This window comes from Hoplias malabaricus, chromosome X1, assembly GCF_029633855.1.
Source record: "Hoplias malabaricus isolate fHopMal1 chromosome X1, fHopMal1.hap1, whole genome shotgun sequence".
NCBI lineage: Eukaryota > Metazoa > Chordata > Actinopteri > Characiformes > Erythrinidae > Hoplias > Hoplias malabaricus.
In genome coordinates this window covers 16,663,023-16,690,596 of record NC_089818.1, presented here as the reverse complement: position 1 = coordinate 16,690,596, position 27,574 = coordinate 16,663,023, and the positions used below count along the sequence as shown (strand labels likewise).

At 38.9% G+C, this 27,574-nt stretch overlaps 1 pseudogene; it reads right to left on the bottom strand.

Moving 5' to 3' along the window:
* Window positions 1-4: 4 nt before the first annotated feature.
* Window positions 5-27,427, bottom strand: LOC136675457 (polymeric immunoglobulin receptor-like; annotated as a pseudogene).
* Window positions 27,428-27,574: the final 147 nt, after the last annotated feature.

Sequence of the window (27,574 nt, the reverse complement as noted above, 5' to 3'; positions counted from 1 at the left end):
TCCGTCAGTCCGCCTCTTGATCCCTGACAACTGGAGAGAAAATCACAATTAATGTCCCTAATTTCAGGGAAGAAGCTGGGTGAACCATTGTCTATAAACTTTTGGTCATACAATGTATAAGTTAGTGGTGATTGGATTTGAGTTTGTAAAAGTCTACACTACCAAACGAGAAGAAAATCTGCATTTTGCATTTCAACAGCATGCCAGCCTTAAATTAGAACTTCACTACTTACTGAATTGCTGTTGATGACTCTACATTTCTGCTAAGGGTTGTGGAACCTAGAAAGAAAAACATGAAGAATTTCTATTATTTATACTTTTATTAATTCTTATACATTTTATGATCATACCTGATGTTGTCTCACTGATGCTGGTTTTCTCGGTTGAACTTGTAGTCACTGCTGTTGTTGCTGTTGAAAAGGAGAAATAAACTGATATTAGTAGCACAGTTACAGCAGGATGGTCAGCAGATATGGCCAGTGTTTCTGAGAGATGTGATCTTACTTGTAGGTCTTTCAGTGACAGTGAGGTGAACAGTAACTACCACTTCTCCTGCACTGAACCAGTACCAGCCAGCATCACTCTTCTTCAGTCCACTCATCTCCACACTGACCGATCCTCTCCCATCATCACTGATCTGCACTGCTGAATTCTGGGATGTTAAGCAGTGCCAGTCTCTAAATCTGCACCACTGCTTCTGTTTATTCTTATAATCAGTTCTGTAGAGACACTGGACACTGACACTGCCCCCTTCCTGATCACTCACTCTGCTGTTTATCACAGACACAGCAGGATCTGAATAAAGAGGCAGAGAATGAGTGCTGTAAACACGTCCTCCATCAAACAAGCTTTAAGTTACAGTGAACAGGTTCTACTTCACACAGAGAGACTTCTTACCTGCACTGACCGTCAGGTACAAATAATCATGGTCATCTAAACCAACTTTTTCCACAGCGCACCAATAATCTCCAGAGTCAGAGTCTTGGAGACTGTTGAGTTCCACAGTAAACATATTCTGGGTCGGATAATCAGTGACTGATGTTCTTCCTCTTGTGTTTGTACGGGCTACTATTCCACAGGAGCTCCAGTACTTCCCCTTACACCAGTATTTAGGGTTTGATTTGTATTGTTCATCATAAAAACATGGAATGGTGAGAGATCCTCCTCTTTTTACAGCTAGATTTTTCAGTGTCTTCACACTCTCAGACTCTACAGAGAAGAAGTCAAATGGTACAACAGTGTTACTCCGACTCAGGATCTGCTTCAGAACTATATCAGAGGAATAAACTGGTCATAACAGCAAACACATTTCACCCTTGTCCTAAATGTTATTATTCAGTATTCACTCTGCACCCTGGAGCAGGTGAGTTAATCAAAGGCAAGGCAAGTTTATTTATAGAGCACCTTTCATTCAGAGCATTTCAAAGTGCTTTACAGAAGAAAAACAGTTAAAGGCATCACTAATGTCAAGAAGTAATAGAAGAGATACCTTTCCAGCCTCCGTATTTAAGCGAATGTCATTAATGACCTTGATTAGAGCAGTCTCAGTGCTGTGATTAGACCGAAACCCGGACTGGAATTTGTCTAGGCTACTATTTATGGACAAAAAACTAGTGATTTGCCTGAAAACTTTTTTCTCAATGATTTTGCCAATGAACGGGAAATTAGAAATTGGTCTGTAGTTACTTATCTGAGATGATTCTAAATTATTCTTTTTTAGAAGAGGCTTAACAACTCCAGTATTTAGTGAGCTCGGAAAGACCCCCGACATGAGTGACGTGTTTACAATGTGGAGTATGTCTGGTGCTATAGTGTGAAACACACTCTTTAAAAATTTGGTTGGTAGTGTGTCAAGACTGCAAGTGGATGGTTTGAGATGATTAACTGTGTCAATTAAAATTTCATTATTAACAGTACTGAACTCTGACATTTTAACTAAGGAGTGTTTATGAGGTGATGGAGAGGGTACAGACTCACTGTTGGATATAGATGTACTAATCACTAATCCTGATATTCAGGATTTTAGTGTTAAAAAATAATGCAAACTCATTACATCTTCAGTTAATAATTCAGGGGCCATTGGTGTGGGTGAGTTAGTAAGTCTGTCGACCATGGTGAAGAGAATTTTGCTGTTGTTAACGTTATTGTTGTTGATGATAGAGGAATAGGATTTTCGTGTTTTGCATATTGTTGTGTCGTATTCACGTAGCCTATCTTTGTAGATTTCTTTGTGAATGTGAATACTTGTGTTACGCCATCTGCGTTCTGCCTTGCAACATTCCCTCTTTTGGATTTGAACAACAGAGGCAATTCTCCATTTTGCTTTCTGTTTGCAAAACATAGCCTTCATTTTAACTGGCACAATCTCATCCATAACAATGACAGTTTTTAATTAAAACTATTCAGCAGATCATCCACAGACTTGGATCGTTCACATGGTGTAATGCACATTTTACTCATGAAAAGTGTAGCTGTGCAGTCCTTTATAATCCTTTTCTTAACACAAACTCTTCTGTCCCTGATGAGGCCACATATCAAAAAACACACAGTAGTGAGCTAACAAAAATCTGACAAAGTGTATTTAAAGCAATGAGAGAGTGAAGAACACACCTCCGGTGCACAGGAATGATGCAGCATTGATCTTACCTGAGATGTAGAGGAAGAACACAGAGAGAATTAAAGAACTCATGAGGGAGTAGAAGTGCATCTTTCTGTAAGAGGCTCCAGAGACAAATACTCTTCCTGCCTCTGAGTGAAGTACATTTCACTGAAGTGTTCTTCCTGTTTCTGACCCTTTCCTGCTCTAAATCGATTGGTTAAAAAAATAAAGGATGATCATTCGATCATCATTTAATGATTGTGATGTTTTGGTCAATTAATCAAATTATTATAATGTGAATAAAAAAATTAATAAATAAAATATAAACTCTGGTTTATTTTAACTGGTTTAAATATTTAACCTAGTTCTGATCTAGATATTTTATTTAAAAATTCAGAAATGAATGATTGTGAGAGTTCTTATTATCAAAACCTGTAAAACATTGCGGTTATATCTGTTTTTCTCAAATCCTTCACTTACTGGATCAGGAATAAAGCAAGAAGGTTAATGCTGATTTGTGGAATAGGCCGTGTTCAGAAACCTTAAATGTTGCTGTGTTTTCTTACTGATCCTCCCCTGTTCCAAAGAACAGAGTCAGAATCCTGGAGGAGATGAGAGAAGCCGCTTCAAATCCTGCTGAAGCAGCTTCCAGTGAAGGACATATCAGTGTACACTACCCAGAAAAACAGTTAAACATTTCAGAGTGACCTCACTGTGTTCAAGCCTAGAGAGGACGGAGCATTCTGTAATTGGTGTATGTTGCACTTGATAAAGAATATAAGGTGTGTAGTTTAAGGCTGTGTGAGTGTGAGTAAGCCCTGTGAAATGACTGTGATTGGCTGTAGGGGAATTAAAGTGTTGATTTCAGGCCAATATTGTGATAGGTTTAGGTTTGATGATGGGTGAGTGAATCAGCTGCAACTTACGCACCCTTGGTTTAACAGTCCATTAACTGCCCAAGCTGCCATTTAAAGGAGTTGGCCGTTTGTGGTCCTCACTGAACACCGCACTAAGACCCAAGTTCAGTCTTGTTATCCAAAGCTCCATGAAAGGAAGTTGAGGACCAGTCAGAATGAACAGTTTAGTTTATAGTTGTTTGACAAACATGGTGGAGAAAAAGGAATTAAGATTTAAATATATTTATCAAAGGAACATTTCTCTGTGAAGTGTTCTACTTGTAATTTGAACAGTAATTGTCACTCCGCATAATGTTGTGACTCTGTGGCAATACTGTGTTTAAATTCATCAATTAGTTTGAGTGTAGGACTGATCCAGTCAGTAGCAGCAAGTGAAAACAGGAAGAATGCTGAAGAACTGCTTCACTCAGAGGCAGGAAGAGTATTTGTCTCTGGAGCATCTTACAGAAAGATGCACTTCTACTCCCTCATGAGTTCCTTAATTCTCTCTGTGTTCTTCCTCTGCATCTCAGGTAAGATCAATGCTGCATCATTCCTGTGCACTGGAGGTGTTCTTTGTGTTCTTTACTCTCTCACTGCTTTAGGTGTGATTGCTTTTATCACAGTGTTGCTTCAGTCTAACAGATCCTTTCTGTTCACTCGTCAATGAGACAGATGTGTATTCTCTAATAATTAACATTAATTTATTGTCTGTAAACAATTATCTAGTTCAGGATCACAGTGAGTCTGGAGCCTACCCGTTTATGAAACCATTAAGGTGTAATGTATCCTCAACTATGTGCTATTTTAATAATGTCCAGCTCCCTTCTGTAGTGTGTAGAGACCGTACTGGCCAAGTCTTCCCATTTACAACCCAAAGACATTTATATGGATTTACACAAACATCAGCACAAACCATAACCACAGCGAGTTGTTGTAGGGCCTATCCCCAGTGTAGTGTGTGTCTGATATTTTCCAGTCTCCATTCAAATCTGCAAATCTGTGTTGTGTTCACTTAGGTTGTAACAGGTTCATAATAAAAGAATAAGTGTGAATAAACCTACAATCACCCTATATAACGTACTGGAGGAGTATTTAAACTTCTTTTTATACATATTTCTGCACCAACCTGGTTCCCCTTTGTCCAAACACCCACAACTCAAGTGTGAAGGAAACTTCTGCTTTTAGTAACACTGCAGTCCTTGAAGACTTCTTATCAGTGCCAATTCTTACACAATAACTGCTGCTGTTTTAGGAAATAAGAGACATTGTACTGATGAAAGGGTCTTGAGTTAAAGTGACAAAATAAACTGTAATAATGTTCCTTTTATTACAACCAATACAACTGAATGCTTTGGAGTAGTAGTAATTAGAAATGAGTTACAGTGAGTTTCACTTTATAATAATGTTCCTGATCATTATTAACACCTAATAAATAACACAGTTACACCTTGTCCATTAGTAATGAGTTATAATGTTTTCCTGTTAGCTCCCAAAAAAACCACAGTGACTACACAGTGAAACTAATTCATTATCTAACAAAAATGACTTGTACATATCTAAACATTTCTTACAGAATAAGGAGGTAGAACATAGTGTGATGATCATGCTAAGGACTTAAATAAATAAATAAATAATACTATCACTTTGACAGAAGTAACTGGTGTATTCTGAAACAGTAGAGCTAAGCAGACTACTTCATGCTGAAGTATTGTAGCACATTTCACTAATATTTGGCTGATGCTGAAGATTAAATATTTAAGGTTGCTGCTTACAGGGTGTGGTGTCTCCAGCTGTAGGAAGTGTATTTAGATTATAGTTCTCCAGGTGACCTGTAAGATGTTGATGTAACCAATGATTAATGAACAGTTATTCTGATGGAGACATAATTAATATGTAGTTCTCCAGGATTTATGTGAGAATCAGTAATTATTGTTTACTTAATAGTGAACTACCTTCATTCATCATTCATTAACTATTTCTTACTGAGTAATTAATCTGTAATTCTTAGTAGTTCACAGGCATGGTTTAGATGTTAATGCAGCACTAATAATTAGTTCCTGCTTAGTTCCTGCATAGTTACCTAAAAAATGTGATGCCAGTTTCTGGCAGCTAGAAAACAGAGGAAAATGTGAACACTCTGGGTAAAACCCCAGACAAGGGCAGCACAGTGTGAAACAGTGTGTCACTGCTGCACAGCTCCAGGGGTTCAATCCCCACCAAGGGTCACTCTCTGTGTGAGTTTGTGGTGTTCTCTGTGTCTGTAGGTTTTTTGTTTTTTTTTTGCTGCTTCAGTTTCCTCCCAAAACCCCAAAACCTGTTGGTGTGTTAATGGGCTATTCAGTGTGTGAGTGTTTTTATTTTTTATCAAGTGGTTAATGCAGATTTTTCTTTAATTGGATTAATACACACAAAAAGCAGAATATAAATCCTGGTTGACCGTCCTCTGGGCGTGAACACAATGAGGTCACTCTGAAATCTGTAACTGTTTTTTGGGTAGTGTACCCTGATGTGTCCTTCCCTGGAAGCTGCTTCAGTGGGATTTGAGGCGACTTCTCTTATCTCCTCCAGTATTTAGAACTTTTTTTATCAATAACAGAGCAAATCTCAGATCTTTACAACAATGGGTAGTTAATAAGCTTGACAGACCCTCAATAAAGTAAACAACTTAACATTTTACAACAGATTCTATATGGTTTCCACATCACAATATAAACAAGATAGAAATGTCAAGTTTAAGTGGCAATGTCGTGCTATCCAACATTACAACAACATGGAGGAAGGGTGAATAGGAGGTCAGCTCCAATTTTCTAATAGGACCATTACATGAATAAGGCAAGTTCCCACCATAGCCTGAAAATATGCTTTTGGAGTCTTAATGAGTATGTTATCTTTTCCATTTGGAACAGTTTGCCTACTTTTTGGACCCAAGCTTTGTAGGATGGTGGCTCTAATTGCATCCACTTCATAGTAATGCATTTCAAAGCTGCTGCAAAAAGGATGTTTAAAATATACGATTTGGCCCTTCCTTGTACACCTACTGGGGCGATACTGTGCACTGCGACTGTGATATCCTTTGGTATAACTCCCTGATAGATCTGGTTTATAGCCCTGTACACTTCGTCCCAAAAGATCTGCAGTTTAGGGCATGTCCAGAAGATGTGTGTGTGGTTAGGTATTGCTGTGCCACAATTTCTCCAACACAAGCTTGGTACTCTAGGGTCCATCTTAGCAACTACATCCGGTGTCCTGAAATATCTACTAATAATTTTTCACTTAAATTCTCGCCACGTATTTGAATTTGTAGTTTAATGTCCCTTCGTCCATGCCTCTTCCCACATTTCATCAGAAATGGTTTTGGCCATCTCTGCCTCCCATCTTTGTTTTGTCTGAACAGGTTTATGTCGATTCATTGATAAAAAATACCTTGTATAATTTCATTATTAATTTCTTTTCCCCTTTACCTTTCTGGAATTGTGATAGGAATTTCTCTATTGGGGTTTAGCACTCTTTCCCATACGTTGTGTGTATTCAAAAAAGAGCGCAGCTGTAAATATCTGAAGAAGTCATTATTTGTTGGAGTTGAATATGTATGCATAACTGTTCAAAAGTCATAAGGTTGTTTGTGTCAATTGACTGATGAATATACACAAGCCCCTGATTAGCCCATTTTGCAAAACCTTTATCTAATATATTAGGAGTGAATGATTTAATATGTCCGGTACTTGTTAAAATTGAAAGTTCTTTTGGCATCTTAATTGCAACTTTGTTCCAAATGTAAAGTGTAGTTCTAGTCCAGAATGACAAACCCTTTATCGAAATATCTAAAAATAGTAATACCTTTAATGGCACAGAACACTTTGTTTGTTCAGTATTCAGCCATCGTGTGTGTGTGTCGTTAATCCATGAGATTAACGATCTTAATTGTGCTGCCCAAAAACAGTATTTTAGAACAGGAAGATTAAGTCCCCCTTCTGCCTTACTTCTTTGGATTGTATTTTATTTTATCCAAGGCCATATTTAGATATTATTTTATCCAATTCAATGAATGTAGGTTTTGGAATTCCTATTGGTAACATTTGGAATAGATATAGCAATCTTGGGAGAACATTCATATAAATAGTTTCTATTCGGCCAAAAACCTCCTCCAGTATTTAGACCCCGGACTGAGAAGGGTCCTTAGGAAAATGCATCAACTGTTATGTTTCTGGACCTGGCCTGTTCAAATCTGACAAATCTTGATTAAACCAATTTCAAAATTACAATTTCAATTACAAAATGTATATATAGTTTATATTTTATTCTTAATTTATATTATTCAACTTAATTCTCTAATAATGTATCTATTAAAACTTTAGATAAAAATACCAAAGTTCATTTGATACCAATCTATTCAGAGCAAAAGAGGGTCAGAAACAGGAAGAACACTTCAGTGAAATGTACTTCACTCAGAGGCAGGAAGAGTATTTGTCTCTGGAGCCTCTTACAGAAAGATGCACTTCTACTCCCTCATGAGTTCTTTAATTCTCTCTGTGTTTTTCCTCTACATCTCAGGTAAGATCAATGCTGCATCATTCCTGTGCACTGGAGGTGTGTTCTTCACTCTCTCACTGCTTTAAATACACTTTGATTAACTCACCTGCTCCAGGGTGCAGAGTGGATACTGAATAATAACATTTAGGACGAGGGTGAAATGTGTTTGCTCAGTTATGACCAGTTTATTCCTCTGATATAGTTCTGAAGCAGTTCCTGAGTCGGAGTAACACTGTTGTACCATTTGACTTCTTCTCAGTAGAGTCTGAGAGTGTGAAGACACTGAAAAATCTAGCTGTAAAAAGAGGAGGATCTCTCACCATTCCATGTTTTTATGATGAACAATACAAATCAAACCCTAAATACTGGTGTAAGGGGAAGTACTGGAGCTCCTGTGAAATAGTAGCCCGTACAAACACAAGTGGAAGAACATCAGTCACTGATTATCCGACCCAGAATATGTTTACTGTGGAACTCAACAGTCTCCAAGACTCTGACTCTGGATATTATTGGTGCAATGTGGAAATTGGAGATAAATGGACACCAGATGACAGTGATTATTTGTACCTGACGGTCAGTGCAGGTAAGAAGTCTCTCTGTGTGAAGTAGAACCTGTTCACTGTAACTTAAAACTTGTTTGATGTACAAACAGGATTCCAAAAAAGTTGGGATACTAAACTAATTGTGAATAAAAACTGAATGCAATGATGTGGAGGTGCCAACATCTAATATTTTATTCAGAATAGAACACAAATCACAGATCAAAGTTTAAACTGAGAGAATGTATCATTTTAATGGAAAAATATGTTGTTTCAAAATTTCATGGCATCAACAAATCCCAAAAAAGTTGAGACAAGGCCATTTTTTACCACTGTGTGGCATCCCCCCTTCTTCTTACAACACTCAACAGACGTCTGGGGACAGAGGAGACCAGTTTCTCAAGTTTAGAAATAGGAATGCTCTCCCATTCATGTCTAATACAGGCCTCTCACTGTTCAATCGTCTTGGGCCTTCTTTGTCGCACCTTCCTCTTTATGATGCGCCAAATGTTCTCTACAGGTGAAAGATCTGGACTGCAGGCTGCCATTTCAGTACCCGGATCCTTCTCCTACGTAGCCATGATGTTGTAATTGCTGCAGAATGTGGTCTGGCATTATCTTGTTGAAAAATGCAGGGTCTTCCCTGAAAGAGATGACGTCTAGATGGGAGCATATGTTGTTCTAGAACCTGAACATAGTACTCTGCATTAATGGTGCCTTTCCAGACATGCAAGCTGCCCATGCCACAAGCACTCATGCGACCCCATACCATCAGTGATGCAGGCTTCTGAACGGAGCATTGATAACAACTTGGGTTATCCTTGTCCTCTCTGGTCCGGATGACATGGCGTCCCAGTGTTCCATAAACAACTTCAAATCGTGACTCATCTGACCATAGAACAGTCTTCCATTTTGCCACACTCCATTGTAAAAGACCCCTGGCCCAGTGCAAATGTCTGAGCTTGTGGATCTTGCTTAGAAATGGCTTGCTCTTTGCACTGTAGGGTTTCAGCTGGCAACGGCGGATGGCACGGTGGATTGTGTTCACTGACAATGCTTTCTGGAAGTATTCCTGAGCCCATTCTGTTATTTCCTTGACAGTGGCATTCCTGTTTGAGGTGCAGTGACGTTTAAGGGCCCAGAGATCACGAGCATCCAGTAGAGTTTTACGGCCATTGTTTAAAATTGTTCCAGATTCTCTGAATCTTTTGATGATGTTATGCACGGTTGATGATGATAACTTACAAGTCTTTGCTATTTTACGCTGGGTAACACCATTCTCTTATTGCTGCAGTTTTTTCTGCGCAACAATGGTGGAATTGGTGATCCTCTTACTATCTTGGCTTCAGAGAGACACTGACACTCTGAAAAACTCTTTTTATACCCAATCATGTTGTCAATTGACCTAATTAGTGTTAATTGGTCTTCCAGCTGTTCGTTATATGCTCAATTTCCTTTTTCCAGCCACTTATTGCTACTTGTCCCAACTTTTTTGGGATTTGTTGACACTGTGAAATTTTGAATCAAAATATTTTTCCTTTAAAATGTTACATTTACTCAGATTAAACTTTTGATCTGTCATCTATGTTCTATTACAAATAAAATATTGACATTTGTCACCTCCACATCATTGCATTCAGTTTTTATTCACAATTTGTTTAGTGTCCCAACTTTTTTGGAATCCGGTTTGTAGGATGTGTTTACAGCACTCATTCTCTGCCTCTTTTTTCAGATCCTGCTGTGTCTGTGATAAACAGCAGAGTGAGTGGTCAGGAAGGGGGCAGTGTCAGTGTCCAGTGTCTCTACAGAACTGATTATAAGAATAAACAGAAGCAGTGGTGCAGATTTAGAGACTGGCGCTGCTTAACATCCCAGAATTCAGCAGTGCAGATCAGTGATGATGGGAGAGGAGCGGTCAGTGTGGAGATGAGTGGGCTGAAGAAGAGTGATGCTGGCTGGTACTGGTTCAGTGCAGGAGAAGTGGGAGTTACTGTTCACCTCACTGTCACTGAAAGACCTACAAGTAAGATCACATCTATCAGAAATACTGCCCATATCTGCTGATTGTCCTGCTGTAATAATATCCCACTAACATCTTTCCTCTTGTTTTCTGTCATTAGCAACTGTGATGGCAGCTTCTGGCAGCCCGAAAACAGAGGAGAGTGTGATCAGTCGAGGTAAAAGCAGTCATTTTTTCTGATCAGTAAATAGTGGAAGTTAAAGACACAAGGGCTGCAAAGTGTGAAACAGGTAATGACACTGTCACACAGCTAGAGTTCTGGGGTTGTGGGTTCAATATCTACTTCCTGTCACTGTCTGTGAAGACTTTGGTGTGTTCTCCTTGTGTCTGTGTGGGTTTATTCTTTGCGCTCCAGTTTTTCCTCACAACACCTGTATGTTAATTGGATATTGTTTGAGCAACAGAGTGAGTTTGTGTAACTGTCCACAGTTGTGAGTGTGTGAATGACTGTGTGATGCACTTTGAGAGATAGCGGTGGCCTGTTATAAGCCATTATAAATGTGTATAGACTTTTATTTCAGCTTTATATAAGTGTTGTGTTGTTTGCAACACTTCAGTAAAGAGTTTTTCTGATTTCTTATGTTAACAGCTGCAGATACGACAGCTGTCAAAGGCAAACAAACTGAGGAAATGGTGGACACTCCAGGTACAAACACAAACACTTCTCTTTAATCAACAAAACCTGAACCTGTAATGAGTATTTAAATATTTCTACAAGTATTAGATAGTTTTGTATTAAAAGCTTTATGGTTGCTCTTGCTGCATTCTGACTGTGTTAATGACAAAGTTCATTTCATTTCTTGATTCTTTGTATAGCAACAGAGACATGTTTGCACACGTAAGTACGAACACAGTGAAAATACTGAGGGTAACAAGGTCAGTGTTGATCAGTACAGTGCATGCAGACGCTCTGAAAAAGAACTTAAACCTCTCAGTCTCATTCATTAAATTCCTGTTCTATGTTCTGTTTCAGGGAGTCAGAACAGTTCTGTGTGGCACGCAACTGATTCAACACACGCTGTGATCCTGGAGCTGTTAAGCAATAAGCAGCATTTAAAAAAAATATTTTGGTATCTTTAGATGAACCACTTTACTCAACTGCTTCATTTTCTCTTGTATCTGGGATATTTTACTGATCTGTTTATGCTTTATAACCTATTATAATTACAACCAACGGATCAGCTCAGGTTTACTGCATCCTCCTATGATCACAGTTCAGTTGGAGGAAGATCCTTTATAAGCTGATACATGTTTATTAAGGAAAATATATGCTTTGTGGCTTAATTTAGCCTGTGCTCTGTTATTGTGCTGTAAATGTTTATTAAGACCACACTGTTTTCATCCTTGCACTTTTTTATAAATGTGTGCTAAAGTATTTATTTTATGGCAGTAGTATATTTAATTTTATTTTGATTGTGTTCTGTTGTTTGTAATACTATTGTTCCTATAAAATGATTCAAGACTATTTAAAGTATCACAGCTATTATTATTGTGAAGTGTAAAAATGCCCTGTGTTCATACTCAGTAGCAGTAGAGCCCTCATCTCTTCAAGGGGTGATATAAAGTGGGCAGCAAGTCTGACGAGTTCAGTACGGCACAATTGTCATTACATCTCAGGTGGAATATTTGAAGTATAAAGTTCTATGCAAAACTCAAATATATTTTATTTAATGAGTGCAGCCCTCTACAGAAACACACTTCTGCACATTTATGGCGCTTTTTCACTGCATAGAACCTACACGACTCGGCACGGCTCTTACTTTTCCACTGGCCAAATCTGGTCTCTGGAGCTGGGTTTGTTTTCAGTCCCAGTGAGCTTGGGGTTCCAACCGTGCCGAGTAGGTACTAAATGGTGACGTGTAAACTCTGCAGAGCGCTGATTGGCCAGAGCCATGTCAATCACCAAGAAATGCAGAGCTCATTCAAATCCAGAACAAACCATCGTTTGTTAAATCTCCAAAGTTACAGCAGCTTTCACATTTATTTTTATCGGACTCACAGAGGCAGTTTGTAACTTTACCCTATGAGGTATTTTGAAGAAGTTTATATGCTCCTTGGGCCGATGGCCGACAAAATTTCAAGCGAAAGCCAAATGTGCAACAAGTAAAACTGATCTGTGAGAACAGGGGCGCGGAGCCGTGTTTAGTCCAAAAAATAGAACAACACTTGGATACACGATGTGTAAACAGCGCCGAACTTTACTGCTAACATTGTTCTGGTTTTTAAGAGATTCTTGTTAGAGACAGAGTTTTGCAACATCACCGGCTCCATTTCGCAGAGGAGCCCTGCCAGTGGAAAAGCGACAAGCTTTAAGTGAGCCGAGCTGTGTCCAGTCATGAAGAGACGCACCAATGCAGTGGAGAAGTGACATTGCACACTTATTGCAGTATTATATTTCATCTGTTGAAATTAATCTCTAATACAACACATACTTTCCTTAATGTGTTTCTCAACAGTTAAAGTAGTTGAGAAAATATGGTCTACAAATATATATTAATAATCTTTTGTTAATTATTGTGCTCAATCTTTCAAAATTTTCAAAACAGAATCCATGATCCATTTACAGAAACCCATTAAAAACCAAAGAGTGGTCAGAGGAAGGATAAATGATGGGCTCTGAGGGTGGCCCAAGTTTATAATTAAACAACGAGTAAAGCTTTTAGCAATGTGTATATATAACATATTTCCATTGATGTATGTAAAATAGGCCACAATTTTATAGCTGTCACACAGTTCCAGGGTCCTGGAGTTGTGGGTTTAGGCCCTGCCTCAGGTCACTGTCTGTGAGGAGGTTTGTTCACATTTACAGCTGTGTACATCTGGAATCAAAACAGACAACAAAATAAGTGCAGAAGGCTGAAAAGTGTTTAAAAAAAGAATAAATTAAGGTGCATTTTTACTCACCTCTTTATTTATGAAGCACAGAGCTGTAGATCACTGCATCATCCGCGGCTGCTGGAGAGAGCTGAAAAATGAGACCGCTTTAGAATTAAAGAATAATCTCATCTCTTTCAATAACTAAACTGAAGGCTAAGGAACCGCTATCAAACCTAGACATTTCTCAAACACTTACTGACTCCAAATAAATGACATCTCTAGATAATGTGGTCAAAACAGAGATGTGTCTCATTGTTACAGCTGTATGTAAGAGTTCACTTACAGTTGTGTTATTGGTAGCTGTCTCTAAATTGCTGTAGATCAAATCCATTTCCTGAGCCGCTGCAGACGAAGGCTATGGACAAACACATGATTTTACTAACTCAAAACTCTATAAACATAAACATATAAACATAAATACAATCACATCAGTGACCCCTGACTCAGGGTCTTAATGATTCAGTGATCAAATACAGTTTAAATGGATGTGAAAAATAAGACTTACATTCTTTGTCTGGGTCACAGTACTGTATATCACTGAGTCTTCTGCTTCAGCTGTAGAGGTCTATTTCACACACACATACACACACACACACACACACACACACACACACACACAAAACAGTGACAAAATCTGAAGCCAAATACACATTACTAACTACTGGACTGTGTGTTAAAACACCAAACCTCAAACAACATGAAGCCACCCATCCGTCACAGCACTTACTGTGTGAACTGCAGAGTTACTGTTGCTCTCTCTGGTCTCTGTTTGATTTGCTTCTGTTAGAGAGAGATGGAGTGGAGCACATTACACATTATTAGTCACCAATTAAAGATTAGACGTAAACAGAATTGTATAATTACTAAGGCATGTTTAAGTTTAGCAACATTAGCATCAAACCTCATCACTAAAATAAAAAAGCAAAGCATAAAAAACCTGTCATGGCTGATTGACAGCATCTGAGGTAAACAGTGTAGTTTTGATGGACAAGGCTGTAAAAGAGTGACTTACTGAACAATTTTTTCAACTTGAAGGTTATAATGCAGAGGAGGAGCAGCAGTCCGAGGCCTACAGCCAGTAAAATAAAGATAAGCTTGGATTTTCCATTGCTGCAGTGAATGAAGACACATGACCTGTGTAAGTTATTCATTAAACAAAAGTGAGAACCATCCTGAAGCCTATAATATGAAAACACAATAATGTATTTTTAACTAAAGCGTTTCCAAGCACTCGCTGCCATACACACAGTTTAATCAGTCTCTGACATACAGAATCAGTAAACTCTTCACTATATTCACAATTACTTGTTTGGCCCAATCAATCTCCTTGTCATTGGTGTGGTAAACCTGTCCAGGAGTTGTTCCTGCAGAGGAGGCTGATTTTACTGCAGAGAAAGCTGTTGTTCTGCAAGAAGCAAAAAGAAAAAGTGGTAACTGTGTTTAAAGACAAAAATCGAATGCTTTATCCGTTGACAAAAAAGACGTAACAGACTGTCCAAAAAATATACAGAATCCAGTAAAAATCTAAGAATACGCTAAGCCAGCGGTGTCAAACATACGGTCCTCGAACTAATTCCTCGAGTGCACGTGAGCGGGAACACTCTCCTTTCTGATTGTTCGGCCCAAACACATTCCCGCGAGCCGAATTCAGAACTGGAGCGCGAGGGGGTGTGATTTGGATTGCTAACCGCCCTGTATTTGGACACTAAACCCTATGTTCTGTTTCAAGCCGATACTGGAGGCATTTTCCATTTTATTCTGTACTTATGAGATAAAACTGTTAAGAGGAAGCTCTATAGCACTCCCTCAGCCAGAGTGAGGCTCAAAGACACCACGGCACAAGAACGCGCTTCTTAATGTTCGCATTTATTAAGCCAATCAGCAGCCAGAGGTAGTTGTCCATCATTTAGCGCTGCAGCCAGTGGAGCCACAGCCCCCCTCATTACTGGGGGTTGTTTTGCGGCGGCGCTGAGAGCTACAGGTAAGTGCTGAAACACTGGGAACGTACAGCTCAGCTTTTAGACAGAACTAATATTATCACAGTGTCGTGGAGAAACTACATTTCATTCTACATATTTTAAAAACTATATGTTATGTATGGTGTTCTCCCCGTGTCCGCGTGGGTTTCCTCCGGGTGCTCCGGTTTCCTCCCACAGTCCAAAAACACACGTTGCAGGTGGATTGGCGACTCAAAAGTGTCCGTAGGTGTGAATGTGTGTGTCTGTGTTGCCCTGTGAAGGACTGGCGCCCCCTCCGGGGTGTGTTCCTGCCTTGCGCCCAATGATTCCAGGTAGGCTCTGGACCCACCGCGACCCTGAATTGGATAAGCGGTTACAGATAATGAATGAATGAATGAATGAATGAATGTTATGTATGTGAGGGTAAATAAGATAAAAATATATTTGTTATAATGAGTTGTACATTTTCATCCATTTCTTTATGTTCAAATTGTGAATTCAGCATGCATCCTGTAGATAAACTGAAACATTCAAGTTCTGATGTTTTATTGATTAATACTAAGCTTTTTTAGCCTGACCCTCCAGTCATTGAACAGTGTAATGTGGTGCGCTATCCACACTGAGTCTGACACCCCTGCTCAAAGCTAATTTTGAGTTTTCAATAGTGCACACACAGCTTTACAGAGGAAACATTGTAATAAGTATAACACACTCCTGCACATAAACCTACATACTGCACTTTATTTGAATAATACAATGTTCTGCTAAGTTTAAAGCTTTCCAGGAGCCCAGTTCCTCCTGTAATGACTCTTTGACCTAAGGCTGTTAGAGCTTACACAGTCAGATAAGAAAATCTGCATTTTGCATACTTGTTGTGCTTTAATCTCACACTCTCTTGGACCTTGTACATTCACAGATGTTATTTTGGAGATGGGGCAGCTGTTTTTAAAAATGAGTAAAAGCCTGCTACAGTGAATGTGTAGTGGTTTGTCAAGACGTCCACAAAGAAGAACTTCACTACTTACTGATATGTTGTGGTTAAATTTGCATTTCTGGTCAAAGGTGAGGAACCTAGAAAGACAAAAAAACATTGTCTAAAAATTCATTTAAATTTGATCTATTCCAGTGTGATTTGTAGTTATAACTGTGGCCTCACTGATGCTGGTTTTCTCAGTTGAGGAAGTCATAGTCACAGCTGCTGTTGCTGTTGAAAAGGAGAAATAAACTTGTGTTAGTGGCACAGTGACAGCACGACGGTCAGCAGATATGGGCAGTGTTTCTGATAGAAGTGATCTTACTTGTAGGTCTTTCAGTGACAGTGAGGTGAACAGTAACTCCCACTTCTCCTGCACTGAACCAGTACCAGCCAGCATCACTCTTCTTCAGTCCACTCATCTCCACACTGACCGCTCCTCTCCCATCATCACTGATCTGCACTGCTGAATTCTGGGATGTTAAGCAGCGCCAGTCTCTAAATCTGCACCACTGCTTCTGTTTATTCTTATAAACAGTTCTGTAGAGACACTGGACACTGACACTGCCCCCTTCCTGACCTCTCACTCTGCTGTTTATCACAGACACAGCAGGATCTGAATAAAGAGGCAGAGAATGAGTGCTGTAAACACGCCCTCCATCAAACAAGCTTTAAGTTACAGTGAACAGGTTCTACTTCACACAGAGAGACTTCTTACCTGCACTGACCGTCAGGTTCAAATAATCACCATCATCTGGACCATTTTTGATTTCCACAGCGCACCAATAATCTCCAGAGTCAGAGTCTTGGAGACTGTTGAGTTCCACAGTAAACATATTCTGGGTCGGATAATCAGTGACTGATGTTCTTCCACTTGTGTTTGTACGGGCTACTATTCCACAGGAGCTCCAGTAATACCCCTTACACCAGTATTTAGGGTTTGATTTGTATTGTTCATCATAAAAACATGGAATAGTGAGAAATCCTCCACTTTTTACAGCTACATTCCTCAGTGTCTTCACACTCTCAGACTCTACAGAGAAGAAGTCAAATGGTACATCAGTGTTACTCCGACTCAGGAACTGCTTCAGAACTATATCAGAGGAATAAACTGGTCATAACTGAGCAAACACATTTCACCCTCGTCCTAAATGTTATTATTCAGTATCCACTCTGCACCCTGGAGCAGGTGAGTTAATCAAAGTGTATTTAAAGCAGTGAGAGAGTGAAGAACACACCTCCAGTGCACAGGAATGATGCAGCATTGATCTTACCTGAGATGTAGAGGAAGAACACAGAGAGAATTAAAGAACTCATGAGGGAGTAAATGTGCATCTTTCTGTAAGAGGCTCCAGAGACAAATACTCTTCCTGCGTCTGAGTTATGTACATTTGACTGAAGTGTTCTTCCTGTTTCTGACCCTCTCCTGCTCTGAATTGATTGGTTAAAAATATGGATGATCATTTGATGATTCTGTGATGTTTTAGTGAATTAATCAAATTATTAAATTATAATGTGAATTTAAAAAATGAATAATAAAATACAGGTTTATTTCAACTGGTTTAAATTGTTAACATAGTTTCTGATCTAGATATTTTACTTTAAAATTCAGAAATGAATAATTGTGAGAGTTTTTATTATCAGAGTTTGTAAAACATTGCTGTTATTTCTGTTTTTCTCAAATCCTTCACTTACTGGGATAAGGAATAAATCAGAAGGTTAATCGTGTTTTGTGGAACAGGTTGTGTCCTTAAAAACAGTTTTCAGAGTGACCTCACTGTGTTCACGCCCAGAAAGGGAGGTCAACCAGTTTTTTTTTCTTTACCCTATAGGTCTTCATGTTGCTGAAGTGTCATCAAAGTGTAGACATCTGCCTCCATTTAGGACTGGGCCCTGCTCATTTCCTCGATTAGTCCAGTTTTCTGGTAAAGGAGAGGAACAGTAGGAAAAAAGGGGAAGGACGAGAGGAGGTAAGGACAACCACAGGGTTCTTTGACTCTAGAAATACAGGCTGAATCTTTTATTTATACTTGTGTATATAAAATCTACCCCATTTTGGTGAGTAATCTACTTCCTTTAATGAGTTGGAACTGTTGTAATTATTATTTTTTAATCAAGTGGAGTTGAAGGGTGGCACAGTGGCGCAGCAGGTAGTCGCAGTCACACAGCTCCAGCGACCTGGAGCTTGTGGGTTCAAGTCCTGCTCCTCTGTGAGGAGTTTGGTGTGTTCTCCCTGTGTCCATGTGGGTTTCCTCTGGGTGCTCCCCTCCCACTGTCCAAAAAAATGAGTGAATGTGTGAGTGTCTTTCACCCTGCAAAGGACTGGCTCCTTCCAGGGTGTGTTCCCGCATTGCCTCAATGATTCTGGGCAGGCTCCGGAACCAACGCGACCCTGGTTACAGACAATGAATGAATGTTTTTATCTTTACAAAAGTGCTAATCTATATATATATATATATATATATATATATAAATAATGATAATATGAAATTGATATATATTTCAAACATTTTATCTGTTCTTTCTATGCACTTTAAAACTGAAATAAAAAAACGCCACTCAGGGGCTGTGTTGACTGCTGTGCTGTATTTGGCCACTAGAGGGAGGCAAAAGTCTATTCTCTAATAATTAGGTTCATCGCCCACTCCTGTTTCCTTATCTAATTTAGAGCTGCTAACAAGTGTAGTTTTTTATGTACATTTTTATGTTATCTCAGTTGGTCATTGTTTGCTGGGGGTTTAGCATTCTGCCCTTGGGCCTTATTCTTTGCCTCTTTGTGTTGTCTCAGAGACCTGGGTTCAGTCCCACTACAGAGTGAAACACTGTTTACAAAAACATTTGATTGCTGTGTTAAATAATGCATTGAGAAGATGTGCTGTTTTCTAGCAAGCACACCCCTCCACTCACTTAACTGCTTATTTCCTCACAGAAATGTTAAGACAGCGAATTGCTAGTAGCACATTTATAATTTGATAGATAACAACAAATCTTCATATTACAGTGTTCTGTAAGTCCTTGGTGTGAACGTGCCTGAGGAAATCTTCAGAAGCACCACCACTGTACACCTTGAGCTCGTCTGAATTCAGCTGCACTTTCCCTTGACACCTGGAGAGATGACTGCAGCATGTGAAAGCAAAGATTTACATAAACTACAATATGTGAGTTGTTGAGTACGGCACTCTTGAATTATACATGTCTCAGGAATAATTAGTGACTAATTACAGGTGTGTGCAAATGTCAGATGCTTTATTTTACTAAGTGAAAAAAACAAGTTCACACACTCTACAGAGAACGCACTACTACACAATCACACATTTTAAAGGCTACATCTATAATTGTGGGCAAACACCGTTCTCTTGTTTGTTTACATTTAAAAGCTTTGTGTGTTATTAGGTACAACGGTATGTTTGAGGGGACAAAAAAGACAAGTGTAACTTGTCTGTACGTTTTTAGGCATTGTTTGATTTACCACAGAAACTCATTTGTTACACGAGTTTAGTTTGGTAACACTTTCGGTCTGTGTTTACATTCATGCATTTGGCGGTCTCCTGAATTTAGAGTCAGTTCAATCTACAGCAAAATTAAGTCAAAATTACCCACCTATGAAGCAGAAATAATGCAATATCCACATCTTAGGTCATGCTTTTCAAGGTTTGGAGGTCAATTAGTTGTCTAAAAACCTGCAGATGTCTTTTTTTCTGCCATGAACAGAGAGGGAAACCTAGCATTCCAGACCAAGACACTGTTTATTTTTACCCATTTACAAGCTCCAGGGTGTCATAAACACATTAGACTGGTTTTGGGCATGCAAACAGACTAGAGAGCAGCAAATGATGAGGAAACATCCTCAAATTATTATATAAAGTGTTTTTTTTTTATTATTTTAAAATTGTGAACATCACTTTAATGCATGGTTACAATTGATTTGCTAAATGTAAGCTAAATGTGGGCTGTGAAACATGACATATTTTAACCTCAATTTATTAAACTCAACATTAGCGTTTAAAATTATTTTAAAAGCAGGTGTTAATAAAATAATAAATGCACTTAAAAAGATGCTGGACACAGAAGGAATAACGGAGGGATGAATGTGATTGATTAAAACGGATTGGTTGGGGATTTTCAAATACCACACCATAAATCTGTAAAGCTCTGCCTAATCCCTTGTGGTTTGCCTGCTCTCTCTGCCATAATAGACTCTGGAAGAATAAATGTGCAACATACTGTACACTTAGTTCTGTTTCCTAATTTGTTAGAAGTGCTGCATAAATTTCAGTATTTTTTTTTTGCCTTAAATGGAGGAAAATGTGAACCAGTGCCTCTGAGGAAGCTGCAGAAAGCTCTGCTACCTGTGAGGCAGATTTTGAAGAAGTACTTTTCTGCATATTTGAGTTATAACTGCTGCCTCAGAGGAAGCTGCATGATGTTATACATTGAAATGTGGCTGTTTATGAGGCAGCTTCTAAAGAAGTACTTCCTCAGAGGCAGCAAATCATTATTGTATTAAATTCTGTAGCTCCTTCAGAAGCAGCAGTCAGAACTTCAGTGTGCATGAATGTACATCTTCAAAACTACATTACAGAGTTACATTATACTTTCTTCATGTAAAACAAAATACTGAGATTTTCTGCAGCACTTCCAACTAATTATGAAACAGAAATGTACAGTGTACAGTAACAAAAAAGAAAGTCATCATACACATGTATTATTCCAGAGACATTTCTAGCAGTCAGAGCAGACAAACATGAGCGTCTAGGTGGAGGTTTACTGGTTTATAGTGTGGTATTTGAACATTTCCACCCAATCAGTTTTAATCAGTCACATTCATCTCTGCCTGTTGGCCACTAATCAATTATGATCCTGCTGCATTGAAGGCAGTGCTGCCTCCAGAATCATTTTGAGTTGTGACTTTGCAGAATACACAATGCACATCATTCACACATATTGTGGTGAGAGGAAGAATACAAGCTGGACTCTAAGGGTGACTAAGGGCTCTTGTAAAACATGTTATGAATCAGAATTCTCAGCAATGTGACTTATTTACATTAATGGACATACAAGTGTCCTTTACATACAAGCTGTAAAATACATTTGGGAATGCCATAATGGTCAGTAAGCCTATGCTGCACTGACCACTACAATGAGAACTGCTTTTGCAAGCATTGAACTCACACAAAAGTATTTTTATATTAAATATATTGTTTAGCTTGACCAGCAGTGCAGTGTCATCTGTGCAGTTGATCTGGTTTAGCTGTTTGTTCAGAAATGCAGCAGTGTACACCTGGAATCAACACGGAACAGAAACAATAAGCAGAAGGCTGAAAAAAGTGTTAACCAACCGATCACAGAGATCATGGTAAATGATGGCTCACCTCTTACTTGTAAAGCACAGAGCTGTAGATCACTGCACCATCTTGAGCTGTTGGAGAGAGCTGGAAAATGGGACAGCTTTAGAAATAAAGGAGATCTCTCTGAAAGATTTTTCCTCACTCAACATCAGTTTGCAACAGAAACATTTATTTCTCTGTGCTCTTACTGCTGCAAAAAACTCATGGGTTAATCAGAAGAATCCACCTCCATAACTCCCAGTTGCTCGTATGCATGGACCAATGTTGGAAACCCACTGAATCATGGAAAAGTTCACTCCATTCTGTGGAATCTCTGTTGCTGTCGTCCTATAACAATTCTTTTGTTTTATGTTTCACTATGTTTTCACTAAGTTTTCATATGTGCAGTGTTCATACACCATTAAATTGTATGTTTTATGTTGCACTAGCTTTGCACTAGTTGCAGTTTAATGTTACGTATTGTCTTATGTAGCACCTTGGTCCTGGAGGAAGGCTATTTTGTTTCACTGTGTACTGTAAACACTGTATACTGCTGAAATGACAATAAACTTCTTGAACTTGAACTTGAAATAAATAAATAAATAAGTAAAGGAGGATCTCAGCTTTTTCAGTAAGTAAACTGAAAGCTTGATCAGGCAACTATCACCTAAACTAGATACTTCACATAAACACTTACTGCTTTCTGGAAAATGATGTCATCGCTATTTCAGGTGGTCAAAACCGAGGTGTGATTCAAGACAACAGTGTTATTTTCAACAGTTCACTTACAGTTCTATTATTGGTAGCTGTGTCTACGTTGCTGTAGATCAAATATTCCTCAGCTGCTTCAGGTGAAGTCTGTGGAAATAATTTACATATTATAAATCACTGTTAATTTTTTAGTAAACGAGTTCTGTTTATAAAGCCACAAGCCATTTTATTTATATCTACTTTGTATGTAATTTCATTGTCCAATTTTTATTAGCCCCCGATAAAAGAACCATAAAAGACTGCTTTGTAGTTCTAAAATTACACACTGTAGTCCACCTGTTGTTGTGCATATTTTACCCCTTTCACCCTGTTCTTTAAATGGTCCCACAGAAGACTATAACAGACCAGGTATTATTTGGGTGGTGGGTCATACTCAGCGCTGCACTGATGTGGTGGTTGTGGTGTGTTTGTGTGTGTTGTGCTGGTAGGAGTGGCTCAGACAGCAGTGCTGCTGGAGTTTTTAAACCCTGTGTACACTCACTGTCCACTCTGTTAGACAAACCTAACTTGTTGATCCACCTTGCAGATGTAAAGTCAAAGAGGAGCTCATCTATTGTTGCACTGTTCTCAGTCCAGTAGTAACACTGAGGTGTTTAAAAATTCCATCAGCACTGCTGTGTCTGATCCACTTATATCAGCACAGCACACACTAAAACAGCACCAACACTTCAGTGTCACTTCAGTGCTCAGAATGAGAACAGAGGGCAAAATATGCACAGCAAGAGATGGACTGAAGTCTGCAAATCTAGAAGAACAAATTATTGTTAATTACCCCTTGGGCATTAATAAAGGCAATGTAATCTAATTAAATATACACAGTGGAAATGATAAAATGGCCAATGAATATAAAAATGTCATTTTAATCTTACAGCTAATCAGTGTATTAACACATGCACATGAAATCGTACTATATTCTCTTAATATTTCAGTGAGTAAATATAATTAAATTAAATGTAATTAATATATTTTTACCTTCTTTTTGTGAATCACAGTACTGTATGTCACTGATTTCTCAGCTTCAGCTCTAGAGGTCTATTGTACACACACACACCCAAACAATCATACAATAAATTAGCAACAACAACAAAAAAAAGTTGCTAAATGGGCAAACTACTAACTATTGCACTATGTATATGAACACTGAGACTGATACAAAATGTGGCCCCTATCACTCACAGCACTTTCACTGTGAACTGCAGAGTTACTGCTCCTCTCTGTGGTCTCTGTTTGGTTTGCTTCTGTTAGAGAGAGACGGAGAACGTTACACAGATTAAACATTATTTATTAGTCACCCTTCTTTTCCAAAGAATGTTTGAAGATTAGAAACATTAGCATCATAACTCCACCATCTGTCAAAAACTGTTGGAAATGATTAAGAGTCCATAAGTGTGTGTCAGATGAAAACTTACTAGATCTCTTTCTCAACATGAAAGTTATAATGCAGACCAGGAGGAGCAGCAGTCCGAGGCCTACAGCCAGTAAAATCCAGATAAGCTTGGAGTCTCCGTTGCTGCAGTGAATGAAGACACATGACCTCTGTTTAAGTTATAATTTAAACAAAATGGAGACCCATCATGAAGCATATAAATTACTCACACAATAAGTGAAGTGTTTCAGAGCACACATGCTGCCTAATGAACAGTTTCATCAGTATCTGAACCACAAAAGGTTCAGTAAACAACTTTTCACGGTATGTGGGAATAACTTATCTTGCCCACTCTCATTGTCACTTGAGGGATCAGCAGGTTCAGAGGTTTCTGCAGAGGAGGCCATTTTACCTAAGATGACCATATGTCCTCTTTTCAACATACATGTCTTCTTTTTTGGACCTAAAATATGCATCTGGTTGTGATTTCTAAATTGTCAAAAATGTCCAGAATTCTGTTGTCTGCACTTTTCCCTGTACCAGTTTTGCCCAAATACATAAACCCTTCCTTCAAGTGTACACCTTTGTGATGTTTGATGAAATTGTTGAAGAGTGAGCATAAAGGGCACAAGGATTCAAGTGTTCAAGGGGTTGGAGCTGAGTAAAATCGTGACTATGTTGTGAAAATGGGGCCAAAATATTTAAGAACAAAAATAGCTGAATCATTCATTAATTCACTGTCTGTAACTGTTTATCCAGTTCAGGGTCGCAGTAAATGCTGAATCCATAACCAAAAAATTACATTTCGAAAGGAAGAGGACACATGTGATGAGTTCATCTGCCCAAGTTTTTGTTTAATTTTAACTTTACACAAAAACAGACGGAACCTCTGGATTATTAAAGCCAAAACAACAGAGTGAGAAACAGTGACTTACATACAGATTAATTTTATTAGTCAGATATCTGGTTTGCAATGCTTTATTCCTTTATCAAGTATAGGCTATATTAATTCTGGCTGATAAAATGTGGTAGTTGCTTTTATTAATTTTAAACATTCATTCATTCATTCTCTGTAACCGCTTATCCAATTCAGGGTCACGGTGGGTCCAGAGCCTACCTGGAATCATTGGGCGCAAGGCGGGAATATACCCTGGAGGGGGCACCAGTCCTTCACAGGGCAACACACACGCGCACTGACACTTTTGAGTCGCCAATCCACCTACCAACGTGTGTTTTTGGACTGTGGGAGGAAACTGGAGCACTCCCACACGGTGGGGAAACCCACACGGACACGGTGAGAACACACCAACTCCTCACATACAGTCACCCGAGCGGGAATCGAACCCACAACCTCCAGGCCCCTGGAGCTGTGTGACTGCGACACCTACCTGCTGCGCCACCGTGCCGCCAATTTTAAAAACATCACAGTTAAAATGTAATTTTGTCAGTTTCTGTCATTATCATAAGTTTCTGTAACTTATGTTACACCAGTTATTTGAATGTCATTTCAATACAGTGATTCAGTTTTGTAGTTTGGTATAAACAGAAAATAACAGCTTTAACAGGTCGTATTATCAAGAGCTGACAAGCTGAACCGTCTTTATTGTTGTTTACTGACAAAGTTGAAAAGAAAGGAATAATATCATCAGTATCATCCATAAATGGATTTGTTAGCTGTCGTGTTAAAGAGTATCTTGTATGTATTACAGGTCCACAAAATAACTGCACGCAAGGGCGACTCTAGGAACAGAGCTTTAGGGGTAAAGCACCCAATGGGCCTAGCAGACTCCACACTGATACACCACCCCCCACCACCACAACCACACCTACATGTAATTTCACAACAGTATATAGACAGCTCTTTTTTAGCCTCTTCATATAAGCTATTCTACCGCTAAATCTGTTACTGTTTAGGAAAAATTTATTTTTCTGCATTAAGGACTAGTCTATTTATGTATAAGCAATGAAGCCACATCATTTTTTTCCTTTCTCCCTCACCTGAATCTGACTGAGTAATAAAGTGCAAAAATCCACATCAGAACTAACCTCACTTACTGAACTCACCTGCTAACCCCACCACTGGAGTGTGTGTGTGTGGGCAGGGCTTCAGAAAATGGATTATACCATATTTATGGATATACCGTATTTAGTTTAAGCCATATGTACGTTCTATGTTTTTTTGTTGTTGTTGTTTGTTTGTTTTTTTACGCTTTTTAAAACATTTTTTAGCTTATGAGAGATAAACCTACAAAAAAGACTTTTTCCTCTTATTTTTAGGGGTGCTTGGACTCATGTTAGGGGTGCTTCATTGCCCCTAAAAAGAAACTAGAAATGCCCATGGTTGCACTGTTATGTGTTTGTATTTAAAACATCTCACCTTTCTCCGAGTGACCTCTTTTTATTTAAACCAAAACATGGTCACAATTTTACCTGCAGATAAAGCATGCCATTCTGCAACGAGCAAATGGAAACAGTGGTATAGTGATCTGTGAAAGTGAAACTTATCAACTGCATAAAAAAAGAAGCTAATTGTGAGCCACAAAATGCATGAGGTGAACCCACCATTCCACTCAACCAGTAGTCCACCGCCCCTGCACCCACTCCTACTCCGCGGCGGAGAACATTTTCCCCTCACCCTCAAGGGTCGGGGAAAATTTTATCAGATGTCTCAGATGTTATTTTGGAGAGCAAAGAACAAAACATGCAACACTGAGGTGTAAATATGTGGTTTTTTTCAAGATTCTACAAAGCAGAACTTCACTACTTACTGATTTGTTGTGACTGACTCTGCATTTCTGGTCAGAGTTAATGAACCTAGAAAGACAAACTTTCATTATGCATTTATTTAGCATTGTTTATACTTTAATTAATTAAAATACACTTTATAATCATACATGATGTGGTCTCACTGATGATGGTTTTCTTAGTTGAGGAAATTGTAGTCACAGCTGCTGTTGCTGTTGAAAAGGAGAAATAAACTGATGTTAGTGGCACAGTTACAGCAGGACAGTCAGCAGATATGGCCAGTGTTTCTGATAGATGTGATCTTACTTGTAGGTCTTTCAGTGACCGTGAGGTGAACAGTAACTCCCACTTCTCCTGCACTGAACCAGTACCAGCCAGCATCACTCTTCTTCAGTCCACTCATCTCCACACTGACCGATCCTCTCCCATCATCACTGATCTGCACTGCTGAATTCTGGGATGTTAAGCAGCTCCAGTCTCTAAATCTGCACCACTGCTTCTGTTTATTCTTATAATCAGTTCTGTAGAGACACTGGACACTGACACTGCCCCCTTCCTGACCACTCACTCTGCTGTTTATCACAGACACAGCAGGATCTGAATAAAGAGGCAGAGAATGAGTGCTGTAAACACGTCCTCCATCAAACAAGCTTTAAGTCACAGTGAACAGGTTCTACTTAACACAGAGAGACTTCTTACCTGCACTGACCGTCAGGTACAAATAATCACTGTCATCTACGGTCCATTTATCTCCAATTTCCACAGCGCACCAATAATCTCCAGAGTCAGAGTCTTGGAGACTGTTGAGTTCCACAGTAAACATATTCTGGGTCGGATAATCAGTGACTGATGTTCTTCCACTTGTGTTTGTACGGGCTACTATTCCACAGGAGCTCCAGTACTTCCCCTTACACCAGTATTTAGGGTTTGATTTGTATTGTTCATCATAAAAACATGGAATGGTGAGAGA